The sequence below is a fragment of the Chinchilla lanigera genome, unplaced genomic scaffold (genome assembly GCF_000276665.1).
Source record: "Chinchilla lanigera isolate Chin_1 unplaced genomic scaffold, ChiLan1.0 scaffold00107, whole genome shotgun sequence".
NCBI lineage: Eukaryota > Metazoa > Chordata > Mammalia > Rodentia > Chinchillidae > Chinchilla > Chinchilla lanigera.
The window spans coordinates 6,072,343-6,098,262 of NW_004955508.1; the positions used below are offsets into that span (position 1 = coordinate 6,072,343).

The following is a 25,920-nucleotide window of genomic DNA, read 5'->3' on the forward strand; positions in this document are numbered from 1 at the left end:
TCTTCCCTGATATTCAGTCATCTGTGTACTACATACCTTCCACATAAATGCCCAGCCAGAGCCGGGGTGTAGTGAGTGCCACAAAATTGGGTGAGGACGCCCACCCTCTGGGAACTGGGAGCTGAGATGAGGAGATCTAGCCAACAGAGAGTGGCTTCATAATTGCACCACACACGAGGAGATGCCCTAGTGTCATTTGTGAATGAAATGGAGCTGGATAGGATTTTCAGCCCAAAGCTAGAATGAGGTGAACCTTAATCAAAGGCAATTACCTATTAGATTTGATTTCAGGCATGTCACAAACACATTATTCCATCCCAAGACCATTCCTACCCCACCTATGGGCTAAGGTAAAGCCTTTGTCTTCAATCTTTTAGATAGAACAGGGAGAGCAGCCTTATGTTCATACTAAAGTGTAAATGATTGCTAGCTGTACCTTTGAATGAAGAAACACAAAGAAATTGTAAACAATCAGGAAGGGAAGACTCACAAGGAAGACCCTTGGTCAACCTGACAATCTTCTCTGCTGTCCTCTAACTTTTGGAAGTAGCACTGGGTTAGGATTCACATGAGCTGAGCTTAAATCCCAACTTCACTCACAGGGCAATATCACATCTCTCTGGAGCTTGCTTTTCCAGCTAAAAAGCCACAGTGATAACTTGCCTTACCTCCTGTCCAGGTGGCTTCATGGCTTAGATCTAGAATGTCCTCCAAAAGCCTCATGTGCTCAAAGGTGGGGCTTCGGAAAGTGATTGGATCATGAGGGTGCTATACTTAGTGGATTAAACCACTGTTTAAGGGCATAGATGAATGTGCCCTTAGAAAGTGGGGCCCAGTTGGAAGAGGTGGATCACTGGGGTTGTGACCTGGAAATGCATATCTCTCCTTCCTTATCTGCTTCCTGGTCACAGTGATGTGAGCTGCTTTCCTCTGCCAGGCTCTTCCACTACACCCTTACTGCCTTAGAGGCAGCCAACCATGGACTGAACCCTCTAAACACTGTGTGCCAAGACAAACCTCCCTCCCTTAAATTGTAGGTGTCAGTATTTTGTCCCAGTAATAAGAAAGCAGCTAAGACAGGTAGATTGGGAAGCCTGGAATGCGTGTGGAACCTCTAGACTGCCAAGCACCAGACCGATGGTCCTCAACCTGGCATGTCCGAACCACCTGCGGAGCTTCAGAATTCACTGTACCCCAGTCACTCCCCAGAACCAGTTACCCCAGAACCAGTTACATCTAAAAGCCTCAAAATAAGAGGCATCATCTTTTTTGATTCACATGAGATTCTCATAGGTGACAAGTTGAGAATGACTGCCCTCGGACAGTGGTTCTCAGCTAGAGGTAATTCAGTCCCCAACCCCACTCCAGGCCTCTGAGCAGTGTCTGCAGACATTTGATTTCATTGCTCAGGGGAGGGAAGTGTTACTGGCAATTACTGGTCAAGCCAGGGATGCTGCTGTATGCCCTGCAGTGGCAAGGGCTGTGCCCCCAACCAAAGAAAGAATCATCCCACCCAAGATGTCAGTAGTGGTAAAATGGAGAAACGCTTAGATGACCTTGTCTACTTGCCTAGCCTGCACCCAGGAGTGAAAACCTAGTGTCGCCTAAGCTCCTGGAGCCCCCTCACTTTTGCAGCTTTGGTCTCACAGGCAACAATCTTTATAAAGACCCTTTGTTCATTGATATCTCAGTGATGGCAAACACTATCAGATAAGGAAGGCCTACTATGTGCCAAACACTGATCAGGTGCCACCTGGGAGGTATGGAACACCACAAGTCCCCCTTCCACCTCGTTTGATCCCACTTCTGTTTGTGAACTCCACACTAGGTGGCCAACACGACTGCGGCCATCTTCCCCACACAAACACAAACGCAGCCGTCTTCCCCAATATCATAAAACAAATTAAGTGTGTGAACCGAGATACCACTGTACTTCAAGCATATTTTGACATGTTATATATCATCGGTTTTTCTAGTGTAGAAAGAAATAAAAGAATAAAATGCCTTTATTGGGGGCAGAGAGAAGAACACAGTAGAAAGGAGGGACATGGAGCTTCTGAAGGCCTGGCCTAGGGACAAAGGCTAAATAGGGCCAGGCTGGATGTGGGGTTTGGGGGCTGGACCACCTGTGGTAGACAGGGATTGGGTGGGAGCGTGGGAAAAGAAAACAGGATATGACAGATAGGGAAGTAGGAAATCAGAATTTGACTCAGGAAGAAGGCTGGGGCTTAGCACATGGCCTCTAGTGGCCAGCACCATATTGGCTCAGGGCCATACTGGCTCAGCACCATAGCACATGACCTCCAGTGGGCGGCACCATAGCGACTCAGCAGTAATCTTAGTGAGGTGAGAAACCCATCATTCCCGTCCTTTGGTTATAGGGGGTGACAACTCCTCTTAGACTGCTTCCTGCTGAATAGAGGCATTGCTATGGTAGGGGGTGAGGGGATGACAGGTGTCGCCTATGTGAAAGCCAGTGTTAGGGATGTCTGCTAGAGCGAAGAGTTCATTGGCTGTGATTGTGCAAAGCCTGGACTGAATAAAACCAGATGAAAGTTTAAAAATGCAAGGCCCTATAAGTAAACAGGCTATTATCATGATTATAGCGCCCAGAAGAGGTAGCAAGAATGGTGCCCATGACCCAAATGCATCATTCCACCAGGCCCATGGTGTACGGGGAGAGATGGTTTCTCAGCTCTGGGCATTTATGCTTAAGCCAGGTACAAAGACTTTTTACCTTGTCCATAACATCAAAGGCATGGAAAAACCTATTCATAACCCCTAGTTCAACAGTGTTAAAATCTCAAACTTCCATTCCAGGTGGTAGATCCAGGGAATTCGAAATGCAGTGAGTCAATTTCCCCATCAAATCTTCACTCCCAATACATAAATACCTCACCCTGCAGTTACGTCCTGGTGACAGACTTCAAGGTATGGTCCTGATGGCATTAGTATCTTGTAGGCCACTTTCAGAAGTCACGAATCCCATGGGGAGATGCAGCCTTGTTCTGATTGGACGTTGAGTACTGGGACTAATTTTAGTGGGCAGTGGAGAGCCCCAGGAGGTTTAGAGCAGGGGAGTCACCTGATCAGCCTTTGAGCAGAATTAATCTGGCAGCCATTCTTTCAGTGCATGAGGAGGAGATGGAGGGAAAGAGGGAAGGAGAGAGAGCTTAGCATGGGGCAGTCACATTTAATTCAAAGTTCACTTCATCTTCCCAAAGTCATAAATGCAAAGTGGGAGGAATGTTTCTTACTGTGTGCAAGCCTATAACCGCAGCAACAGGCTCTGGCTTTAATGCTGCTTTTCATTTTCACAGCACTTTCTCCGGTACTTCGCAAAGGGCTCACTGCTAAATGAGCAACGGTGTGCATATGGAAACCATTCAGCCTTCTCTGTGGCACCTCAGCACCTCTCACCTCCAGCGCAAAGCCATTGACGTGCGCTCCATTTTTAGAGCACTGCTGTAAGCCCCACCACTTCACCAGCACTTGGATGTCATTGTCACAGGATGCAAAAAGGATTTTCAGATCTAACAGTGCCTGGTAACATAACTGGGCACTCGGACTGGAATCGCCCACCGAATTTCCTAAGCATGGCAAGGATGGTGTGCTTCCCTGATGAGGGATGGCCCTCTCCTGGTGCTTCGGGGCTGTGGAAATGAGGTCACCACATCTCACAATTTCCTGGGCCTGCCACCTGGAATGGAAGTTTGCAATTTAGATTTTTGGATCTGGGAGTTACATATTTCAAAGTGTGCTCTAAGTGAGACCATAATACACTTATAACATGTGACTTCAAACTTTCAGAAAAGACGACTGCCAGTGTGCAGCTCCTCAGGTGGGAGGCATGGAGGCTGCACCCAGGGCAGCAGCAGAGCCCTGCCGAGGACAGGCAGAGGGGCAGCGATGGAGCAACAGAGCTCTGGAGCCACGTGGTCTGGGTTCAGATCCCAGCTCCACTGCTTCTTAGCTCTGTGAGGTTAAAGAACTCAGGCAAGCTTTCTGTGCCTCAGTTTATTCATCCGTCAATCCAGGCACACAATTCCTTGTAGACATTTTTGAGAATGAAATGACTCTAATGACATCTAAGCAACTTAGAGCAAATAGTTGATAAATAGATGATAGATGATTAATTATTTGCAAAGATATTTGAACAGTACTTAGCACATCAAGCCAGTTTATATGTGGGTTAAACAAAGAAAATGTATCCAAGAGCACCTCAGTGGTGGGATCAACATGATGACTTTTGGCCCACAAGTTGTGAGAAAGAAAGGAGGAGCTGCCACTCAGGACAAGCCCCGGAAGCAAAGGTCAGAAAAGGTGGCTCAGGAGGGCAGAAAGCCCCTAACTGTACCTCAGCAGCAGAGGGGAGGGCTAGGGGAGGCCTCCCTGAATGTCTTGGGGATATAAACCCAAGTGCAAATTCTGGATCCCTGCAACACACACATACTGCTGGCCAAGACCTTGGAGCTTGCTCCCAATGCTCAGACCTAGTGACCTACAATCACAGAGATGGCAAGAGGATAGACATCAGGCCCTAACTCCCAAAGACCCAAAATGTTCCCTGGGCACCTTCAAACCTTCCTATAAGAAAACTCTGACAAGGTAAACCCCAAGGACCTCTCCTGAAGTCCTAATTTATAATCCCTGTCTCAGTTAACCAGGACACTACTGTTCTTAACAGGTGCAAATTAAATAGCTCAACACCGCACTGCCATTAATGTCCCTTATGTCCCTAAATGTCCCTTATCCATGCCAACACTGAGAGAAGCAACCTCCTGTGCCTCCGCACCTCACCTACAGACCTCAGGCTTCTATAACCTTGCACTCCCAAGGCCTTCTCACCTTCTCAGCCCCACCACCGAGCTGGGGGAACCTGCAGGGTGAGCCGACCTGCAGAGGCAGAGAAGACGAGCTAATCACCTGCATCACAGAAATGAGCTTTTCTCTTATGGAGTTTGAGACAAGAATAGCGATGCTGTCCTTTTGTAAAAAAAAGAAAAAAAGAATTGAGTTGCTCTGAGAAGGACACTTATCAGAGATGACATTCCCCGTGCCATGATACAGATCACAACAAACCCCACCAGTCCTTCAGAAACCAATTTGGAGTCCCCACTAGTAGCCCTCAAGAGCTCTTCTTTGAGCTCTGAACCACTCCAGCATGATCCAAGCTATTTCTCCTTTGTGAGAATCCCTAAAGAAACTCTAGGTCAAAATTACAGAAGTTGTGACTGTAAATGATTGCATATATCAAACCAAATAGCACACAAAAATACGGTGTAATCTAATTAAGGAGTGTTAGTTCTAGGATAATTATAGGGTCCACAACATGCATGAATTTGTGGAGTACCTGAGGCAGTGTGGCCCATTCACAGTGCACAAATTTAAAAGGGGAGAATGAACTTCACCCTGTCCCAGCACTGTCTCTCTGCAGCCTCTCTGCATAACCTCACTTGGAGATACTGTCAAAAGCTGAAAAGCCCTTCGTGATGCGATGTCTGGGCCAGATGGTTCTACTCCCCCAATACTGCACATCTCACAGGAGATCCTTTTTGAAATTCTAACACCTGACTTTCCATCTCTTTTTAAAACTGGTACATAACAATGATATATTTATGGGGTAGTGTGATATTTCAACATATGACAATAATGTGTGATGATCAAATCAGGTAGTCAGCATGTCCATTACCTCAACTTTTTACCATTCCTGACTGATAGAAACACTCAAAATCGTCTCTGTTAGCTATTTTGAAATGGTAGTAATTTATTGTTAAGTATAACTCTATTAACTAGGATGCTACTGTTCTTCAACAGGTGCAAATTAAGCAGAATGCTAGAATTTATTCCTCCAACTGTAGTTTTGTACACATTAGTCAATCTCTCACTAACATCCTCCCCTTAATTCTCAGTGCGACCACTGTCTTTGACCTCTGCAGTGCGTGTTGGTCATATTTATGGCTCACCATAATCTTGTGAAGAATTCTCCCATGTTCAAAGAATTCCCTTCTTTAGGAATTCCATTTCTGCAAGGAATTAATAAGAGGAAGAATTCCCTTCCCTAGCCCACTCACAACCATGCTCCAGGCATGAACCCAAGATGTCTTCAATCTGATGCACCCTAGTAAAGAGATCTGGAGAAAACCATGCCAGGAAGGTCGATCATGTGGCCACAGAAGAATTGGCCTTGGGCTGCCACCATCGAGAACTGGTTCCTGCTGTCCAGTGTTATGAGCAATGAACTGTCAGCGGACACTGAGTAGTACTACTGAGTAAACTGTGTATTACTCTCTAATGTATTGCCTTTAAGTTTGACCCTAGAGATTTGTGGGAATTACAATATTTTGTAATAACTTTCTTTTCCACATGAGCTAAAGGAGGTTCTATTTGCAATAAAGAACTCTGAATACTACACCTTTTGGGGCTTTCCACCTATCTCATAACCTTCTTTTCTTACCTGAGACAAGCCCTTCATATATGTGGTGAGAGGGGAAAGGAAGCTGTTGCCACTTTCCAGCTTCACCCATCAGCCATTCCTGATTGGACAAGGACAGGTAGACAGCTGACTCAAGAGGGTGAGCCAGATGATCTCTCCTGGGGTATTTTGTCTCAGCAAAGAGAGAAAAGTAACCAAGACACATGACAAAAGCTTGTCATGTCCAAAATCTAAAAAGCTACCAGGAACACTGGCAGCTGCCTTCCCAGGATTCTCTCAGCCCACTGGAACTGAGACCCAGAGATGCTGATAAGTCTGTGCTGGATCCAGAGCCCAAGGGTGGGGGTAGGAAGAAGAAAGGAGCAGTTTGTGCCCTGTGTAAGGAAAGGCATAGAAAACGGCTCTGCAGATGGAAAAATGACATAAGTGGGCTGAGAGAATCCTGGGGAGGCAGCTGCCAGTGTTCCTGGTGGCTTTTTAGATTTTGGACTTGACAAACTTTTGTCATGTGTCTTGGTTACTTTTCTCTCTTTGCTGGGACAAAATACTCGACACCCAAAGTTAAAGAGGGAAAGGTTTAGTTAGCTCACAGTTTGTGGAGGTTTCAGTCCATAATCAGCTGATTCCAAGGCAGGGTGGTGTGGCAGAGGGACAACAGTTCATGGTGGCAGAAAACAGCAAAAGCAACAGGAGCAAAAGGGAAGAGAAAGCCTCTTTTCTTCCCTTATACTGTATGCAGGTTACCTGCCCCAGGTTACACCCCAATCCCAGCACTACACAATGAACCAATCACAGTTGCCTCTGAAAAACCCACCCCCTGTGACAACATGAGGCTTTGAGGGGAACATTGAGACAGAAACCATAACATCATGCCGAGTGACACTTCCCACCTGAAGATTATAATAGTTATGCCTGTAGTCTCTATCACCGTCTCTTTCAGACTTTAGCCAGTGGGGTTTTGTTACTCTAAACTAAGAAAATCTTTTCTAAAAATAGTCATTCATGTGGTAATTAATCAGGTACTTCCCAAAGTTTCCTTAGATAGTTGTCTTGTATTGCTACTGTTTTCCATTGAGTTCATATAAGCAAAATAATCTATTTATCTAATTATACTTTTTATTTTGAGTTTTACACATAAAATAGAATTGTTCTATGCATAAATAGCTGAGTTTGTATGTTTATACCACCGCACATCTGCAGTACAACTTCATTCTCCTTTTAGAAGTAATTATATTGATTTTTTTAAAACTCACTCAAACACAAAAATTGTAAAAGAGGTTAGCTATGAAGTGTGTATTGGGCCAGAAAAGAGCATAAGCTTTGACCTTTCCTTTTCCTTTTATATTATGTCATAGGATTTCAGTTATTTTAAGGCCAGGATATATTATTTTTATAGTTAGAACAACTTACTAACTCCTAATGAATTAGTGCACTGAAGTAGTGATCCTTATGGCTGTTAATATCACAGTACAGAGATAGACCAGGGAGTGCTTTTGCCCCCACTGGTGGTAGTCCTGCAAGAAAGCAACTCTGAGGCTGATCTAAAGTTGGATCTAGCAACAAAGTTCCAGAAAATGCAGAGACAGAGGGACCTGGTAAAGCACATTACAGGGATGCCAACAGTAAAACACAGGAGAAACCCTGCAGCACAAACAACCAATTTTCTTCAACAAATAAATTGCAGAACCAAAAACACATACTAGAAGGATACTATTAGAGTCTAAAGGAGACTCAAGAGACATATTAACTAATTGTATCACATAGCCTTTACAGGATCCTAATTCAAATAAATGAACTATAAAAATAAAATAAAATAAAGCAAACAAAAGTATAAAAACTAATTAGGGAAATTTGTAAATTGGATATTTGCTATTACTGGAAATACCGCTAAATATTTAGGTATGATAATAGCATTACGATCAAGTAGTTTAAAAGTTCTTATCTTTTAGAGACATACACTAAAATAATTATGGATAAAAAGGCACCACACATGGGATTTGTTTCAAGGTAACTGGAGAGGAAAAGAACAGTGGGCATAGGGACAAACAAGGCTCACCGTGAAATTGATGGATGCTGACGGTGGGTCGTGGGTCCGGGGAATCCACTCCACTATCCTGTCTGCATGTGTAGATATGTGAAATGTTCCATGATAAAAACTTTTAAAAAGCAAGTTAAAACAAATATGATTTAAAATTAAAAAGTGAACCTCACAAATTCAAACTGCATGTGGCCTCACTGTGAATACCCTCGTATGCCCGGTCAGCAGGGTTAGTCAAGCACTTTCCACTGCAGATGAAAGCATAGAAAGCCATTGCTTCCCTTTGTCCTGTGGGGAAGATGGAAGGGGAAGCTGCCTGGATATAGAGGTTGAGAAGCTGTAGCACACTCTGTCCATCTGACCACCCTCAAATTAAGATGCTCTGGTCTCCAGGGGTGCACTGGAAACCATGGGTCCCAGGGGCTACACACACATCTGTACTCCAGCCTCGCTAGCTAGCTCTACCACCCACCTGGAGCTGGCTTTCTCTGGCATTAATCATCCACATGGACCTTTGTAGCCACAAGGATATTAGGAAATGTATGCATATGGTGCACCCGTGAGAGACTATAGCAAGGCAGTATGGGGGAGTGGAGGGGGAATTTCACGCAACAATGCCAAGGGAGAATCCAAAGGATTTATCAGATGATCAAATATGGAGAGAGAGGAAAGGAGAAGAACCCAGTGCCAGGCAGTTTATATCTTTTGTCTTCTCCATTTGTCGCCAACTGGAGAGTGGACAGCTGCCACTTTGCTTGTTCTTCTGTTAATAACACTTAGTCCATGCGATTCAGATAGGACTGACCTCTGCTGCTCCCAAACAGTTTCAGGGCTAGGCAGGTAAAACAGGCCTGGCAAATCAAACTCAAGTTTCTTGGACCTGAGACAAGTAACCTGAAATTTTAATTTAAACTACTTGAGCAAAAATGTTCTCCCTCACTGGGTTTGCTAAAAGGGTGGAAAGTCAGCCTGATGCTCTGAGCTGTCACACAGAGGGAACCGTACTGAAAGGAGCTTGTGTGGAGGAAAGTAGAGGGGAAAGGCGAAGGGCAGCTTCAGCAGTGGAGCATCAGGATCAAGCCTTTTTCAAGCCATTTCTATCCCTGGGTTTTTTACTTCTAAACAAATCAGATCCATCACTTTTCCTTAGCTAAGTATAAGTTGGGGTTTTGTTGCTTGCAACTAAGATTCTCCTATTATAACAATCTTGTAAGGTAAATGTTATTAACCCCAACCCACTGATGAGGAAAATCTGAGGAGTTAGTTAAGTTGTTTAAAATCATGCAAAAAAGTCAAAACTGGGTATCCTCTGCCCTTTACGCCTTCTCTCCTTCCTTCCTCCTTCTCTCCCTCCCTCCCCTCCGTTCCTTCCTTCCTTGCTTCATTTCTTCTCTTTTCTCTTTCCTCACTCATCCTTTATTGGGAAGAGTTTAAGAAAAGATTTTTGTGCGCACTGAGGTTTTACAATAAGAAACAGTCTCAGCATTAGCCAGGGAAAGAGTTCTCTTGTAGACACTTAAATTTTAAAATTTGAAAGGTTTAAAGCCCCCTCCAGCTCTGCCTAAGACTCCAGGACCTAATCTGGCAAACACCCCACTGCCACACATGTTCACACCACTGTCCCATAATCCTGGACCCTGAGGTAGAGGTTAGGGGCTGAAGGAATGGTAGAATAGCAGTAGGTCCAAGTAGATGAAGACTGTGGAGATAGAAGCTATGGTGATTTTTGAATATTTTGGCAAATTCTTCAACATACCTTACTTCAAAAGGTGGAGCCTCATGTCCGTTGAATGTGGACTGGTGGGAGATGTGATGTATGTGACTTCTGAGGTGAGGTCATGAAAGGACACAGCTTTCTCCTTGCTCTCTCCTTTGGACCATGTTATGGTTTGTGTCTACATGTCCCCCTAAATCCTCATGCAGTCATGGGGTGGGCTTCTAGAGTTTATGATCCATCCATGGTCTAATGATGGGATTATGGGTGTGAGTGCTACACCTCCCCTGGGGTGGGCAGTTTGCTTACAATGTAAGGAAGAGAAAGAGCCTGCTTACTGCCACTCCTCCCTTTTGCTCTTGCTGCTTTTGCTGTCTTTCACCTCCATGAAGAGTTGCCCTGTGCCATGTGCCACTCTGCCTTGGAACCAGCTGAGTATGGACTGAAGCCTCCACAAACTGTGAGCTAAATAAACCTTTCCTTCTTTAATTCTAGGTGTAGGGTATTTTGTCTCAGCAATGAGAGAAAAGTAACCAAGACAGACCACTTGGTCAGCAGGGGTCATGTCTTGAGGCCTCTTGTAGCCCTGTGGAAAGATCTCCATGAAAGCAACTAAGGCCTCTCCCCAGCACTCTCTGAGCAACCTCTAAAGCAGATGGTCAAACAGAAGGAAATTTTTGCAGATAAGAAAGAGGGCCAGGAGGAAGGGAGGGTCAGAGAAGAGGAGGTCTTGGGGATGAAGATAATCAAATTGTGTTATATGCATGTACTGATACACCAGAATGAACCTCAGCATTTTGTATTACTGATGTACACTAATTTTTAAAAAGCAGATCTAGTTCAGTGGAGCTGCTTTCAGATTGCTCACCCATAGAACTATGAGATCATACATGTTTATATTGTTTTAAATTGCTGTTTTAGGAAAATTTGTTACACAGCAGTAACTGACACACAACTCCTAACAGATGATCAGGGTGGCCTTTGAGTGGGTTAATAGTATCTTCCTGAGAACACAGAGGGACTTCTATGCCAGGTCTCCTGGGCCCCAAGTGTGTGCCTTATCAGCTGGCAGCAAGACTTCCTTTCTTCTTTATAGGGCTCTATGGGCAGAGTGGAGAGGCAGCCCTGGGATTGGTACCTCTCCACAAACTGTGTGTCCCTTCCATGAAGCTACATTTCAAACTGAATGCCAAGGAGCTAGAAAAAGAGGCTATTCTAGGTGACACAGAAGAAAGTGCAAACAAAATTCACCTATTTTCTTGAATCAGAGAGAGGTCAAGAATTGAGAGAAAGAAGAAGATGGTGGCTTTCCTATTAATTTCATTATTTAAAACCCAACGGAAATGTGATTAAGGTAGGGATTGAGATGAGGTCACACTAGGTAAGAGTGGGCTCTAGATCCAACAAGACTGTCCTTACAGAAGACTGTACAGGACACAAGCAGAAGGTAATTTGAAATGAAGGTAAGAACTGGAGTAATGTGTTCCCGAGATCGTTGCCAAGCACAAGAAACTAGGAGAGAGGCACTGAATGAAAGATTTTCCCCCTGGCCTCCAGAAAGGATCAAGCCAGACCTGGATGTTTTACTTTTGGCTTCTTAAACTAAGTGAATACATTCCTGGCAGGGGTGAGGGGTTGTTTGTTTGTTTGGTGCCAAGAATCAAACTCAGACCTTGTGTTTGCCAAGCAGGCACTTGTGCCGCTGAGCTATATCCCTGGCCCATTCCTGGTGTTCTAAACCAAACAAAAACACACCAATAAACTAAATAAGCACATGGAAGAATATCAGATAACAAATTAGAATGGCATTAGGGAGCTGAGGTATCCTCCTTGCCCATACCCAGTGTCTTTCATTCCCTTGTGGCTGTATATCTGATCATCTGCTAGTGCCAGGCCCATGCTGGCCACCCACACAGGACATGCTACACCAAAGCCAGGGCTGTGTCCCAGATGAATGTAGCTACAGGAACCTAATGTGTATAGGGAACAAGGCAGGTACAGGAATGTAGAGGACCCTTGCAAGCTAGGAAGACTTCGGAAAGGAGAGGTGGGAAGGAATTTCTAGCAAGCACAAGTATGCAACCCCAGGAAAAGCATATGGTGCTGGTCCCTTATGGGGTGAAGGTGGGGATTACTTCTAAGAAGGAAAGAATATTTAAACATTTTTCTTCTAAAGAATCTGAAGTGGGCAATACCTTACTCAGCAGAGCTAACCTGAGACTCCCCTTCACCTCTGAGGTACTGGGACAATGATTGGGGAAGGAGTTTTAGAAAACACCTGAGCCCATTGTGACACTTCAGTTCCTGTCAGACAGCGCCTACCCTCCAGATTCTGATGTTTGGGCCCCTCCCAGTCCTTCCCTGAAGCTTCTGAACACATTTTCTGCTTGAGCCAGATTTCTCTGCTGAAGTGAAGACTCTATGGTTATTCCTGCACTGTCAATTTCCTTAACATCCCCCACCCCCTGTGAAAAATGCTGGGTCTTTTGCTTCCTAACAAATTCTTATGAATTTACACCAAAAGTGCCTTCTCCAAAAAGCCTTCCTCAACAGACTCTTTCCTAACTGTTCCACTCTATCTGGATTGGCTTGGTGCTGCTGGGATATTGGCGGGGCAGGGTCAAGTCAGGTATGCGTCCCAGCAGCTCCTTATCTCTGACCCCTTTGATCGCCACATGGCTCCTGCCCGACGTCCTCCAGCAGGGAAGCACTTGTGGCATATTGTTCTCCCCTCGCCCTTGTTTCATCCTGTGTGCTCTGAGGTACTGGGCACTGGACTGCACACACAAGTTAATTAATAGCCTGAACTTCACACACCATGGTTATTACCCGACTTCGTCCACGCTGTCATTTATGGCCCTTCGAGGAAGACTTCAGGCCATGTTAAGAAATCTTCCTGCCACGCAGTAATAGGAGGGAACCTTTGGCCCACAGAGAAGCCACCTGTGAGAGGATGCCGTCCTTCAGATGAGGTGGGCATTGCATCACCCAAGGGGGTATTAAGATAAAGTCTGAGGATGTCTTAAGAAAAATCTCTGCAATTATGCACTTTGGGACTTTCTCTGTTTTATAGCCCTAATTGATAGCCTTCAAGGTTCCTGTAATCAACCACAAACTTCTTTCCCCAAGCCCTATTTTTAAAGACTCAGCTAAAGGCTCTACCTAAGCAAGATGTGTTTCCATCAGCATTGGGTAACTTTTTCTGCCTAATATTACCTCATTAAAAAACACCATTGTTTTTGTGGTCCATCACCTCCCTGAAAAAAAAAAAAAAAACTTGTGGATCAAACTGTAAATCAAAATTTAAGTGGAGGCTTAGGAATGTAGTTCAGTGGTAGAGCACTTACCTAGCCTGTGTGAGGCTCTGGGTTCAGTCCCCAGCACTGCAAAAACAAAAATGAAATAAAATCCACATTCACTAGCAAAATGATTAGAAATTGATTTAAGAAAAAAGTAGGTATTTATGTATCTAAAAAAGAACTCATATCTAAAATAAATAACTAAAGTCAAAAGGAGGAAAACAAATAATGCAAGTAGAAAATGGTCAAAAGACTTGAGTGGACAGTTCACCAGTGAAAGTAGGACAACAAATAACAACGTTAAAAGATATTCAATATCATTATCCACTGGGAAAACTGAAATTAAAAACACTATGTCATAGTACTACATACTTATTAGAAGGGCTAAAATTTAAATAGTAAATGCTAGCAATGTAAAACAATAGGCCCATTCTGGAAATAAGTCTAGAAGTTTCTTAAAATACTAAACACATCATACAACCCAGCAATCAGAAACCTAGATATTTTTTCAGAGAAATAAAACCTTACATTTGGGAAAAAACCTGTGCGTTAATGCTCGTAGCCACTTTATTTGTAAGAACTCAAAACCAAAAACAATCCAAATGTCCTTCAACAAGTAAAAGGTTGAAAAAACTGTGATATATCCTTACAATGGATCATTGCTCAGCAATTAAAAGAACAATGTATGGATACTTAGAACCATTTGGGTGGGTATTAGGGCATTATGTAAAGTGACAAAAGCAATATCAAAGAGTATATACTATATGATCCATTTCTGTGACATTATCTAAATGACAAAACTGTAGAGAAAAGACACATCAGTGGGTGTCAGGACTGGGGGAAGGGGGAAGGGTGTGGCTTGAAGGAGCCAGCAGAGGGTGTGAGAGAGTGTAGGAGAGCCCCTCTATGGGCACAGAACGTGTAATTATGGTAGTCGTTATGAGAATCTATTCATGTGATCAAATATCATTAAATTCTACACAAAGACATACAAAAATGAGAACATGCAAAAAATTGGTAGAATCTCAGACCTTTAGTGTAGTTATTGTCTTAATTGTTCCAATTAATTTCCTGGTTTTGATAATGCTTCCTAGGCACTCAGGACGTCACCATCAGGGGAAGACAGATGGTGGCACACGGACCTTGTCTTACCACTTTGGCACCTCTCTGTGAGCCTATAATTATTTCAAAATAAAAAGGTTTTAAAATATCAGTTTTTAAAATTAAATTCTAAGGAAAATGATTAAAACAGGGCTCAGAGGATAAATTTATAACCTTAAATATTTACTATTACTTATATATGGGAAATAGTTGAATGAAGATTTTAAGTTAGAAAAGGAATAAAAGCTAGGATAGTTGTACTAATGACTTCTATTGCTTTATTGAGAGGGTGGGTATTAGGGCATTATGTAAAGTGACAAAAGTGATATCAAAGAGTATATACTATATGATCCATTTCTGTGACATTATCTAAATGACAAAACTGTTAGTTAGTGTTTAATTGTTTGATCAATCTTACATGCCTATATTTGTTTATCTGAGTAACCAATTTGAAGATATCAATATGTAATACAACCACCATTGTTCAGTTCCTATCACCTTGTCTGAAATTCTGTATTGCTTGTATTGTTTTGTGTTATTTCATAAATGTATGTGTGTTTGTTAATGTTTTTGTTCTTTTATCTTTAAAATAAAAAAAGAAAAGAGTTTAAAAAGCCTAAAAGTAATAGGAAGAAGAGAGTTTTAAAGCAAAAATGTATTAATTAATGCATTTAATTAAATTAATGATCTTGAAAATAGTAAAAGAGAACAAACCCAAGAGTTGAATCTATAAAAATAAAGTAGAGAAACCACTAGCTAATCAAATCAAGACACCATGAGAAAGCATAAGTATACAAAATCAAAATCAGAGTGGAGAAAACTACTGATACAGAGAACATAAAACTGATCACAATTATTCCTCTAAGAAGTGAAAGGATTTCAAGTAAAATATGAAAGATAAAAACTGATTCCAGAATAGGCAGAAAATCTAGAAAACAATTGCCTTGGCTAAAATTGGGAATGTTGTCAAAGAACTAACTTTTTTCATCAAAGTGCCAGGCCCAGATGTTTCAGAGGAAAATTTTTATCAACTCTTCAAGGAACAAATAACATAATTGCATTTTTTTTGCTCTCAAGGTTTTCTCCTCATCTCTTTCTCTGTGTCTCTCTGTCTCTCTGTCTCTATCTCTGTCTGTCTGTCTCTCTCACCTTTATTACTTTTTATGTTTGTAATCTCATTTCCTACCCTTCCATAAAGAACCATTTTAGTAGGTGTAGTGTTAACTTTTTTTTTGCAAAATATGCATTGTTTTGTAGTACTACATATCTGTTTTGAAACAGGCTCTCATTAAGTCACTAAACTGTCCAGGCTGTGCTCAAATTTGTGATCTTCCTGCCTCAGCCTCCCAGTGCTGTGATTACAGGCACAGCTAGCACGCTTGACATACATTTTTAAGTTATATAAATGGATTTATATTATATTGTGCTGTTTCCCACCTTTTTTGCTCCATTTATTATTTATTCTTTTTAATCCATTCATGTTTTCTGTATACATGTAATTAATTGTTTCTAGTTCCAGCATACAATTTTATGGTAAGACATCTACTACCTTTCATATCTCTGTCTTTCCAGGAGTGGATACACAAGTTTCCTATAACATTCCTGTATGATCCTCTCATGGATGTAAGTGAAAGTTGCTTCAGGATATGCACTTGGGAAGAGAAATGTGACTTAATGTCCTTGAATGTGTCTGTTGTGCTCAAGGAGGACTGTTTCATCTATACATCAAGCTACTGTATACTTCCACCTCCTGGCATTATTGAACTTTCTACCTGTGGCTGATTTAATGTAAAGTAACATTTCATTATCATCTGATTCACATCTCCAACTTCTAATGAGTTTACACACCAGATCATATATATCCTTGTTAGAAATCTGAGCTTTGTTTTCTGTTCTAGTACCACTGCTAGTAAGTGCTTCACTTATTTTTAAAGCTAGGTTTGCTATCTTTTTCCTAACTTGCAATAATTCCTTGTATATTCTAGATATTATTTACTTATTGGCTTGTTGGTTTTATTGCAATTGTCTTCTCCCATTCTGTTATAAATTAACCTTTTCAATTATATCCTCTGTTGAATACAAATCCTTAATTTATATGTAATATTTTTGCTTCATGGTTCTTCTTATGGAATGTCTTCCCCTATTTGATCATTTTATGTGTCCCTTAATAAAGGTTTTAAGGTTTCTCCATAGAGAGCCTGTGTTTTTGCTTCTGGTAATTCCTACACTCTGTAGATTTTTTGCTTTGTGAATAGTTTCTTCTTTTTAAACAATATGTTTTTAATAAGTTATGGCTGCATGAAGTAATGCTATTACATTTTACAGGTTGTCCTTATATCTGGCAAACATTCTGAATTGCCTTATTAATTTTGATTGGGGGTTGATTCTGATTTTTCCAGGTAAATAATAATATAGCCTCAAGTAATGATAATGGTAAGTCTTCACTTAGACACTCCTTCTGTAAAATAACATATAAAAGAGAGAAAAAGAAGACAAACTTCTAATTTCTTTTTATAAGCCACTATAATAAAATCTTATTCATAAATGTACATACAAATATCCCCAAAAAACCACAAATATTCCAAACAAAATTCAAATATGATCAAGTAATACATTTTAAAAATGCAACAATTTTAATTATGGTAATTTTCCCAGAATCTAAGGACATTCCCAACTGTTTCATCATATTATTAAGTCAAAGGAGAAAATCAGGGGGGGATGACGGCTCAAACCGGTAATCCCAGCACTAGGGAGGCTGAGGTAGGAAGATTGCTGCAAGTTCGAGGCCAGCCTGGATTACATAATGAGTTCAAGGCCAACCTGAACTATATAGCAAGACCCTGTCTCAAAAAAGAAAAAAAAAGGGGGGGAGTGGAATCTTATGATGTTGAACATCTAGTCTCACTAAAAAAATACATAATTTAAAAATAAAAGCTTAGCAAAATAGATATGGATGTCTAATCTTCTTAACATGATGCATTAGATGAAAAACTGACTAGTCTATTGGCAAAACATTAACAGCGTGTCTACTAAAATCAAGGCAAAACAAGAATGTCCTTTGCTATTGTTATTACTTATACGTTTCTGGAAGGATTAGCCATTCCTGTTGGATAAACGAAAACAGTCAGAGTGTAACAACTGGAAATAAAGAGGGAACTTCATTATTTGTAGATGATATGGTTGTATACATGAGTAGTGGTCTCAGGAAACCATTGTTTCTCAACCAATAAGTGTTCTGGAAATCCTGATTCAGTCCACCGCTGTGCTCTGAAGGTTGCTTATGTGATTCTATAACAGGTGCCCCTACCCTAGAGCCACTCTTTCAAAAGGCCAGTATGTGAGAAGTAACTGTTTTTATAAGACTCTGAGATCATCTTTCTAGAAGATATGAATATGAACTCTGGCACGTAGATTATGGGTGAGATTGCAGCAAACTTTGGTGTTAAACAAGAACTATTTACAAATTTCAGGGCTGTAGTTATCTTCTTACTGAAAATTCTCAAAGTAAAAAGACTGATGCAAGTACCTAAGAGTAATGCAACTGACAAGGACAGCTGATTGGTTTCCTGGTAGCATCCAAAACAAGAGAATAAAACCATTTGCCACAAAATAAATAAATAAAAACAAAAAAGTGCTTGTTAGATAATGATTAAGTCTACTTTCTATGATGTTAGTGAATATCGTTTCCAGTTTATACATCTTTTTGGATACTTTTTGTTTTAAAGAGAATAAAAAATAAAAAAACATGAAAAACTATAAGGAATTTCAAAACAAGATGATCGGAGAGCAACAATAATTGTTATATTGCATATTGTTATCTTCAGAGTAGTTGTTCAGAGTACCAGATATTGGCATGAAAAACTAATCAAAAGAAAAAAAATTAAGCATTAATTGTTCCTCCCAATAAAACAACAAAAACTAGTAGTACAATTATCTCAGCTATCTTGTGTGTGTATATATATTTTTCCCTTTCTTCTTTCTTTCTTTTTTTCTTTCTCTCATCCAGTTTATAAATTTGAATGTGTTTTATAGTAGAAATGTCTTGAGTTATATCACAAAAGTCCTTGAATATACCATGTACACAGTATACTAAGAATATCAAATGAAACAATTAAGTACATCTGGAATAGGGCTTAGACACCTCTTTTTTTTTTTTTTGGTTTTTCTCCGGTTCCGGGAACCGAACTCACGACCTTGCGCTAGCCAGGCAGGCGCTTTTGCCGCTGAGCTAAATCCCCAGCCCTGACACCTCTACTTTTATAAAATCTCATCAGAAAGTCTGATATGCATATAATTGACTTGACTTCTTAAAAAAGAAAAGAGTTATAGCCAATTAAGATTTTAAACAATAATATATTTTTGTTTTATATCATTAGACAAAAATACTAAGGCTCAGGAAAATTCAAAAGAACCATTTTTGAAGACCTTTAATCAGTCTTTTCTTAAAATTAAAACATACAAAAGTGAGGCAGAGGCAAATCTGCAGGGACTTCCTACAAGTTGTGAAGTTTCTGAGGAATTTATATTAATAACATCTCAGCCGCACAAATCCAATCTAAGAAAAACAGTATCTCTTCTGATTTGACAGCTCTGCCCATGCCACCCACCAAATTTAATTCTTTCTAGCATATCTCTCCTCCTCTCTCCTCTCTCTTCTTGGTGGTGGTGGTGGTGGTGGAGTGCTAGAGATTAAACTCAGGGCCTTCTCATTAAACTACATCCCCAGCTTTTGTTTAATTCTTTATTTTGAAACAGAATCTCACTTACTAAATTGCTAAATTGCCCACACTAAGCTCACATTTTTGATCCTCCTGCCTCAGCCTCCCAGAGTGCTGGAATTACAGGCATGTGCCAGCACACCTGCCTCCAGCATCCTTTCTATAGGTAGAAGAATAAATCTGTGATTTTCCAGGAACCCTCTGGGAAATTCAAAGACTCTCTCAGGTATGAAAAATATCCTGCAGGCTTTCATTTTTTTTTTTCTATATTTCTTATCTGATTTTGGAAAGCAAAAATCAAAAGGATTGCTGCAGATTTGGGCACTTGATTACAATAGGCACTGGGTGCCTGAGAAACAATATTTAGTTGCCTAGTGGATCAAAGCAATAATGACACACTTAACAATGAATGCAGAAGGTGAAGAGATTGAGAAGAACCATAACACTTTCACAAGTGAGGAACGTTCTTTCTCCTCCTTCTCCTCCTTCTCCTCCTTTCTCTTCCCCGTTTCCTTTCTCTCCTTCTGTTTCTTCTTCTCTTTCTCCTTCTTCATAATTAAGAACATTAAGTTAATATATAAAATTATTCAGGGCAGTCAAAGAGTAGTAGCTTCTCTGCAGATTACACAGATAGTAAATAGGTAATCAACTATCCTGGTTTACCCAGGACTGTCTCAGTATTAGCACTGAAGTTTTGAATCCAAGAAATCCTCAGTCCTTCAATCCTTATTTCCCTGAATAAGAAAGCCTGGTCACCTCAGAGAGACTAACCATTCATATTGTTGGTGAAAGTGTTAATTAATAAACAAAGGGAACAAGCCTATCTAGACTAAGTAAACTTTGCAGAAATGTTAACACCTTCAGCAGCTTGTCATATTATGCTTTTCAAACTTAATGTTATAAACCAGGCAAGTAAAATTCACTTTTCAAGCTTGTCCCTTGTGATGCTATTTTATATCTGGTGGCACTTTAATTTTAATACAGATCTTGGTGGGCAAAGCACAAGTTCAAAACAAATTTCATGATAATATTATATTTAAGCCAGCATGTTGTACATTCATCATTGCCACCCACAAATAAATAATTATTTTAAATATTTAAGAGTTTTGGATTTTAATGCAGTAAACATGAATACTTGTAACCATATAAACACAGTAAGTCCTCAATAAGTGTAAAGTGGTCTGAACAACAACAAAAACTCAAGAACTTCTGTTTGTGGAAGAGCAAAAGCATATGTGTTTTCCCATCACAATGGTTCCCACTGCACTTGCACCCACACACGGCCTTTATAACTTTTAACTGAAGTAATCAGCTTTTATTTTACGGAGAATAGTTGAGTGACTAATTAAGAACTTTATGTTGGACTGAAGCATTTTAGTAGATTAATGAAGCTTGTAATACAACTTCTTACCATCGCACGTATCCCTGTGTATAAAAATGAAGACTTTCATTAGTTTGAATCATTGCTGCAGCTTCTCGATGGCATATAAAAATAAATAAATTTATGTTTAACAATTAATGTGTCCGTATTCTAGTCTACTTGGAAAGCACCTAGTAATCCCTTGGTTATACACTAAATAATTTAATTTAATATCAATTCAAGGTTTTAGTTACCTAAAGATCTTAGAAGTTATCTTCCAGCCAACATATTTCAAGACATAATTACTGTTGAAATAAAAAGGTTTTCAGAGTAATTGTTTAGTTTAGCTGAACAGAAATTTTCTGGTGGAGCCCAGACAGGGACACCACCAGTTCATATGAGCACACCTGAAGTGGGTTGCATTTTGGTTAGGTCACAGAGGATGTCAGTGTGTCACAGAGGACACATCAATAAGTCACAAGCCTTCCATTTCTCTGACCCACCTTCTCCAAAGCCTGCCAAAAACTGCTGTGAAAAAAGCCTCTTACCCTGCAACAGACATCTTCTCTTCTCTGCTCACACAGAGAGGTCCCTCTCAGGTTTAGCAATAAACCTGCTTGGACTGTTCAATCCATGTCCCTCTTTCCCACTCAGAGTTAGCTTCAGAAAGAATAATTTTTAGCACATTAGAGAATCAGGAGTTTAATTCTCCTGCATGTTAGGAATTTTATGCCAGTGTTGGAGACCACTACAAAATGGCTTTCAGCAGAATTTAATATTAAGCAATTGGCTTTCCACATTTACTTGTGAGTTGTCTGAAGCTTAGGCACCTTGTGTATGGATGGGCATTGGACTCATAGTAAGTAAACCTCTGTGAGTCACTGGTCACCCTGAGCCCTGCATTGGCCTGTGAAGCTGTGATGCCTCACAGGACAAGATAAGGCCACAGCTGAGGACATCTGGCTCCAACCCCAATTAACTAAAAGGAAACTATAATGCAGGCATCTCACTCCTGTGGTGAAGGCCTTCCTGGAGATAACATAGTTCTCCTAGATTAACATAATGTATTACTTGGAGAAGTCCTTAAAGAGTTTCCTAAGTGCTGCTCAGATTCCAGTATTTTCCTGAGTATCCCCCGCTTTGTTTGTAAACCAAATAAATACAGGCTGCCCAGAGAAGTCTTGGTCAAAATCCAGAGAATATTGAATGCTCTAAGAGAGTTCATCCCTCCTGGAGCCCTTAAATAATTTCTCATTGTCTATATTTGTCTTATTTATTTAAGCCTTCGCCGTCCCCTCACTTGGGAGACTGTGGGCCTGAACAGCCCGCAATAACTAAGGGTTATTTAACCCGATATGCCAGCATTTATTTTCTAAACCAATTTAAAAGAGCTCTTTTAATATAAAAGACTTTGCAATCTAATCTATCTATGGCCTCCAGAAATACAAATGTATACTCACATATTGAGGGATAATGCACTTTTCTACTTGTAGGTAAAGAGCCTGTAGATTCCAGTTTAACCACAAGTTGAATGATATAAAAGACACAAAATATATAAGCAAAACCAAAAAATTTCACCCTTTCAGATACCAGAGATGTTCTTCCTAGTGCATGAGAATTTCAACTAACTTGTGTTTAAAAGTTAATGCATGTGCAAATAAACAAAACAAAACAGGTTAGAACCATACTCTCTGTCATCTCTGAGTCAATAGGGAATACTGTAGGCATAGATCATTCAGTTACATGATCAGACCACGTTGCCAGATTCTCAGTCATTGCTCTCTCCAAGGAGGTACAACTTATTGGCTGAAAATGAGTCAAAAGTAGGAAGAGGGGAAAATCCAGAGAAAATAAGTTGGTAAGTTCTATCGCCATTCCAGATCAATTCTAGAAGCCAAGAAAAAGCACCTGCTTGAGCTGTTCATGAGGTGCACCCTGGGTGTAGTTTACCTGGCTCTATCAGGTGAATCTCTCATGTAACTCATAAGCATTAAAAAAATCACAATTCTTATACAAACTGAATACTTTCCAAAGATTTTTAATTAACTCATTAATTATTGAGGAAACCAGTAAGTTGAAATGATTGATTCAAATGAAGACTTGCTGACATTTACACTCCTTACTGAAAAAAGCCTGCTTACATGGCTGTGATCAAGAATCATCTGCAGAGCTATAAACTACAAACATTTGCATTATGATCAGCTCTACAAGTTAACTCCTGTTTCCATAGAGTTGGAAAATAGTCCTTTTCAAAGGCAGAGATAACCTGAATGGGTGAGGATAGACAGACCAATCACTAATATTTTATTATATATTTCAACATTTTTCACAAGTTTTTACAAAAGAGTAAAAGGTAATATAAATCCACAAAAGCAAAGAAAGTGGAAGAGAAGACACTAGCCAATGAATGATGGGAAAAAAGTGGAAAAGTGAATATATGAATGGTAACTCAGCAGAATAAGAAAATGGAAACTCATATATATCTAAAAGGTACCAATAAATCTGATTGGAAAAAAAATAAATAAAATCTACCATCCTAACACACACACACACAAAAAAAAAAAAAAAATAAGAAGCAATCTAATTTACCCGCAGAAACGTGCAATCTGAAGCACCAAATGCCCTAAAAGGTAAGAGTGCTGACTGAAAGCAGAAGTATCCACTAACTGCTCATAGAAGGAACAACTATGATCTCAGATTTTCACCTCTCTCCTTCAGAAAATTAACTGCCTACATGACACCCCCCAAAAGTGTGAGTTTACTCTCTACTAACTATGCTTAGTGGACTTACTGGTTCAAGGACACCAGACAGAGGTAGGACCTAAACAGGAAGGCTATGATGGGAGCATAAAAGGCTTAATGCTTTTAAGAAAAAATGACTTATCCTATATGCTTGATTATAGTGAGAGTGATTCTGTAATATATCTGAGACTTTGGAAAGTGCCAGTGAAAGATGTGCACTAGGTTGAAGAATATTGAACTAAAAATATCCAACTGTTTTGTACTACAAAAACCTGAAGCCTCAAGGCCAGCCTGGGCAATTTAGTGAGACTCTATCTCAAAATTTAAAAAAAAAAAATTAAAGAGCTGCAAATGTAGCTCAGTGGTAGAGTGCCCCTGGCTTCAATCCCATGTACCACAAAATAAACAAATAAAACCTGATGCCCTTGTTAACTCCAGGAAAAACAAAGAGTTGACAGGAATGAAAATCTAATCACAGTTAATCATACATCTTAACTACAAATAATATCAAAATTATTAAAATAATAAAAACACTTTATATTGACCTCACCAAATGGTCAAGCCTTGGATGAAGAGTAATTTGATCTGCAAGTGTTCCATAAGATGAGCAAACACTTCGCAGAAATTTGAACTTGATAAACAACTGATGTCTTACAATATGAGTAGTTTGCCATACCAAATGTCTCATGCTCACAACTGATTTCTCTTTCGTTCTCCCTCTCCCTTTCTCTCTCTCTGCTTTGATACATAAGTGCTTTGGATTATGATGAAATGAATTACTCTGGCAAACCAAGGTTTTGCTCTATCTATAGAGTCTACCAAAAAAAAAATACACCCTTCAGCAAAAGAAAAATTTGTATAAATATTTTAATACTAAATATATTGAGACATCACAAGAATAATACAAGTTACCTTTGGCCTCTATAATTATAAAAGATGCTCAAAGTGGTGGCCATTAGCTTCCAAGAATTTATTAGTACAGCAAACTGCTGCTTGGGTCATCTTGGTCATTGAGATTGTTGCACATGCATTTTCAAGTTCTTCTCCAACAGCCAGCAGTATAGTGGGTTCTCTGTAATGTACAACATCCTCTTGGGTCCCCCATACAAAGGTAATACTACTGGCCTTAGTTACCTTTCTCATTGCTGAGACAAAATACCTGACACCCAAAGTCAAAGAGAGAAAGTTTTATTTAGCTCACATTTTGTAGAGTTTTCAGTCCATAATCAGCTGGCTCCAAGGCAGGGTGCACACGGCAGAGGGGCAAAAGTTCCTGGCAGCAGAAGACAGCAAATGCAACAAGACAGCACCCGACAAACCTCTTTCTGTCCCTTATATTATATCCAGTCTACCAAGATTAGGGCAGTAGCAATCCAATCAGTGAGCTGATCCAGCAATCACCAACCCTTGACCCTAGCATCCTTAATCCTTGCATTGCACTACGAATCAATCACACACTCAAGATTTAGCCACCTCCAAAAAAACTCTATGACCACATGAGGTTTTGTGGGGTACATCTAGACACTAACCATAACATCATCTGTTGCAAAAACATCATACTATTTTTCTTTTCCTAAAGTGTGCATACAACTTTTTGGCAGAGAGAGAGACAGAGAGCACCAATAGAATATATATACATATATATATATATATATATGAAGAAAATATTTTTATTTTCTTATATTTGTTTCTTATATTTTTATTCATATGTGTGTGTGTATATATATATATATATACACATATATAGAGAGAGAGAGAGAGAAAGAAAAAGTATTAGTGCAAAATCTTCAATATCCATTGGAAGAATCAAAAGAAAATGTCTAAAATTAATATAACATAGAAAAATGTTATAAGTTTATTATTTAGGAATAAATGTAGAGATGAAGTGCTAGAGAAATAGCTTTTAAAAGAGATAAAAACAGATGCTTCTTGGAGGCAGGAACTTGGAGAGTAGTGGTAGGACAAAAGATTTTTTTATTGGCCTTGTGTAGTACTTTGACTTTTGTAATAACTGCATGCATTGCTTTGACAAAATAGAAAATATTTTTAAAATATGATAAAAAAAGCTAAAAGGCAAACAAAAAGTGGAGGGAAATATTTCAAACAGGAAAGATTAATTTTGGGAAGTAGGAAGAAAATGTTCAAATGGAAAAGGGAGCAAGGGAAGAGAGGGGGAAGGTAAAAGGGAATAAAAGAGAATAGAAGGAAAAAATGGAAACAAAATTCCTATAAATAACAAGGTGAAGAAGGATTGAAGGGAAGAGAAGAGAATGGGGAGAAAAAGAATCAAGATATATTATGTACAGGTACAAATTCCCTATGATGAATGTGATCATTATGTATCTCAAAAGTGTACCAATAAAATTAATTTTAAAAAAATTTTAAATCTCACAACTGACACATAGGAAAGGGATTTTTTTATAAAAGCTTCCTTAATCAATAAAACGACTAGCAACCCAACTTAAAATGAAGAAAGGACATAGAAACACAGCTCACAGGAATAAAAAGAGGT

General features: G+C 39.9%; 1 long non-coding RNA gene across 1 annotated transcript; it reads right to left on the minus strand.

The window, feature by feature from the left end:
* Positions 1-13,402: 13,402 nt before the first annotated feature.
* Positions 13,403-21,045, minus strand: LOC106146968. The gene is made up of 3 exons (XR_001231655.1): positions 20,921-21,045; positions 13,536-13,571; positions 13,403-13,445 (listed from the first exon to the last, which is right to left on the minus strand). It is a non-coding gene; the product is annotated as an uncharacterized LOC106146968 (long non-coding RNA).
* Positions 21,046-25,920: the final 4,875 nt, after the last annotated feature.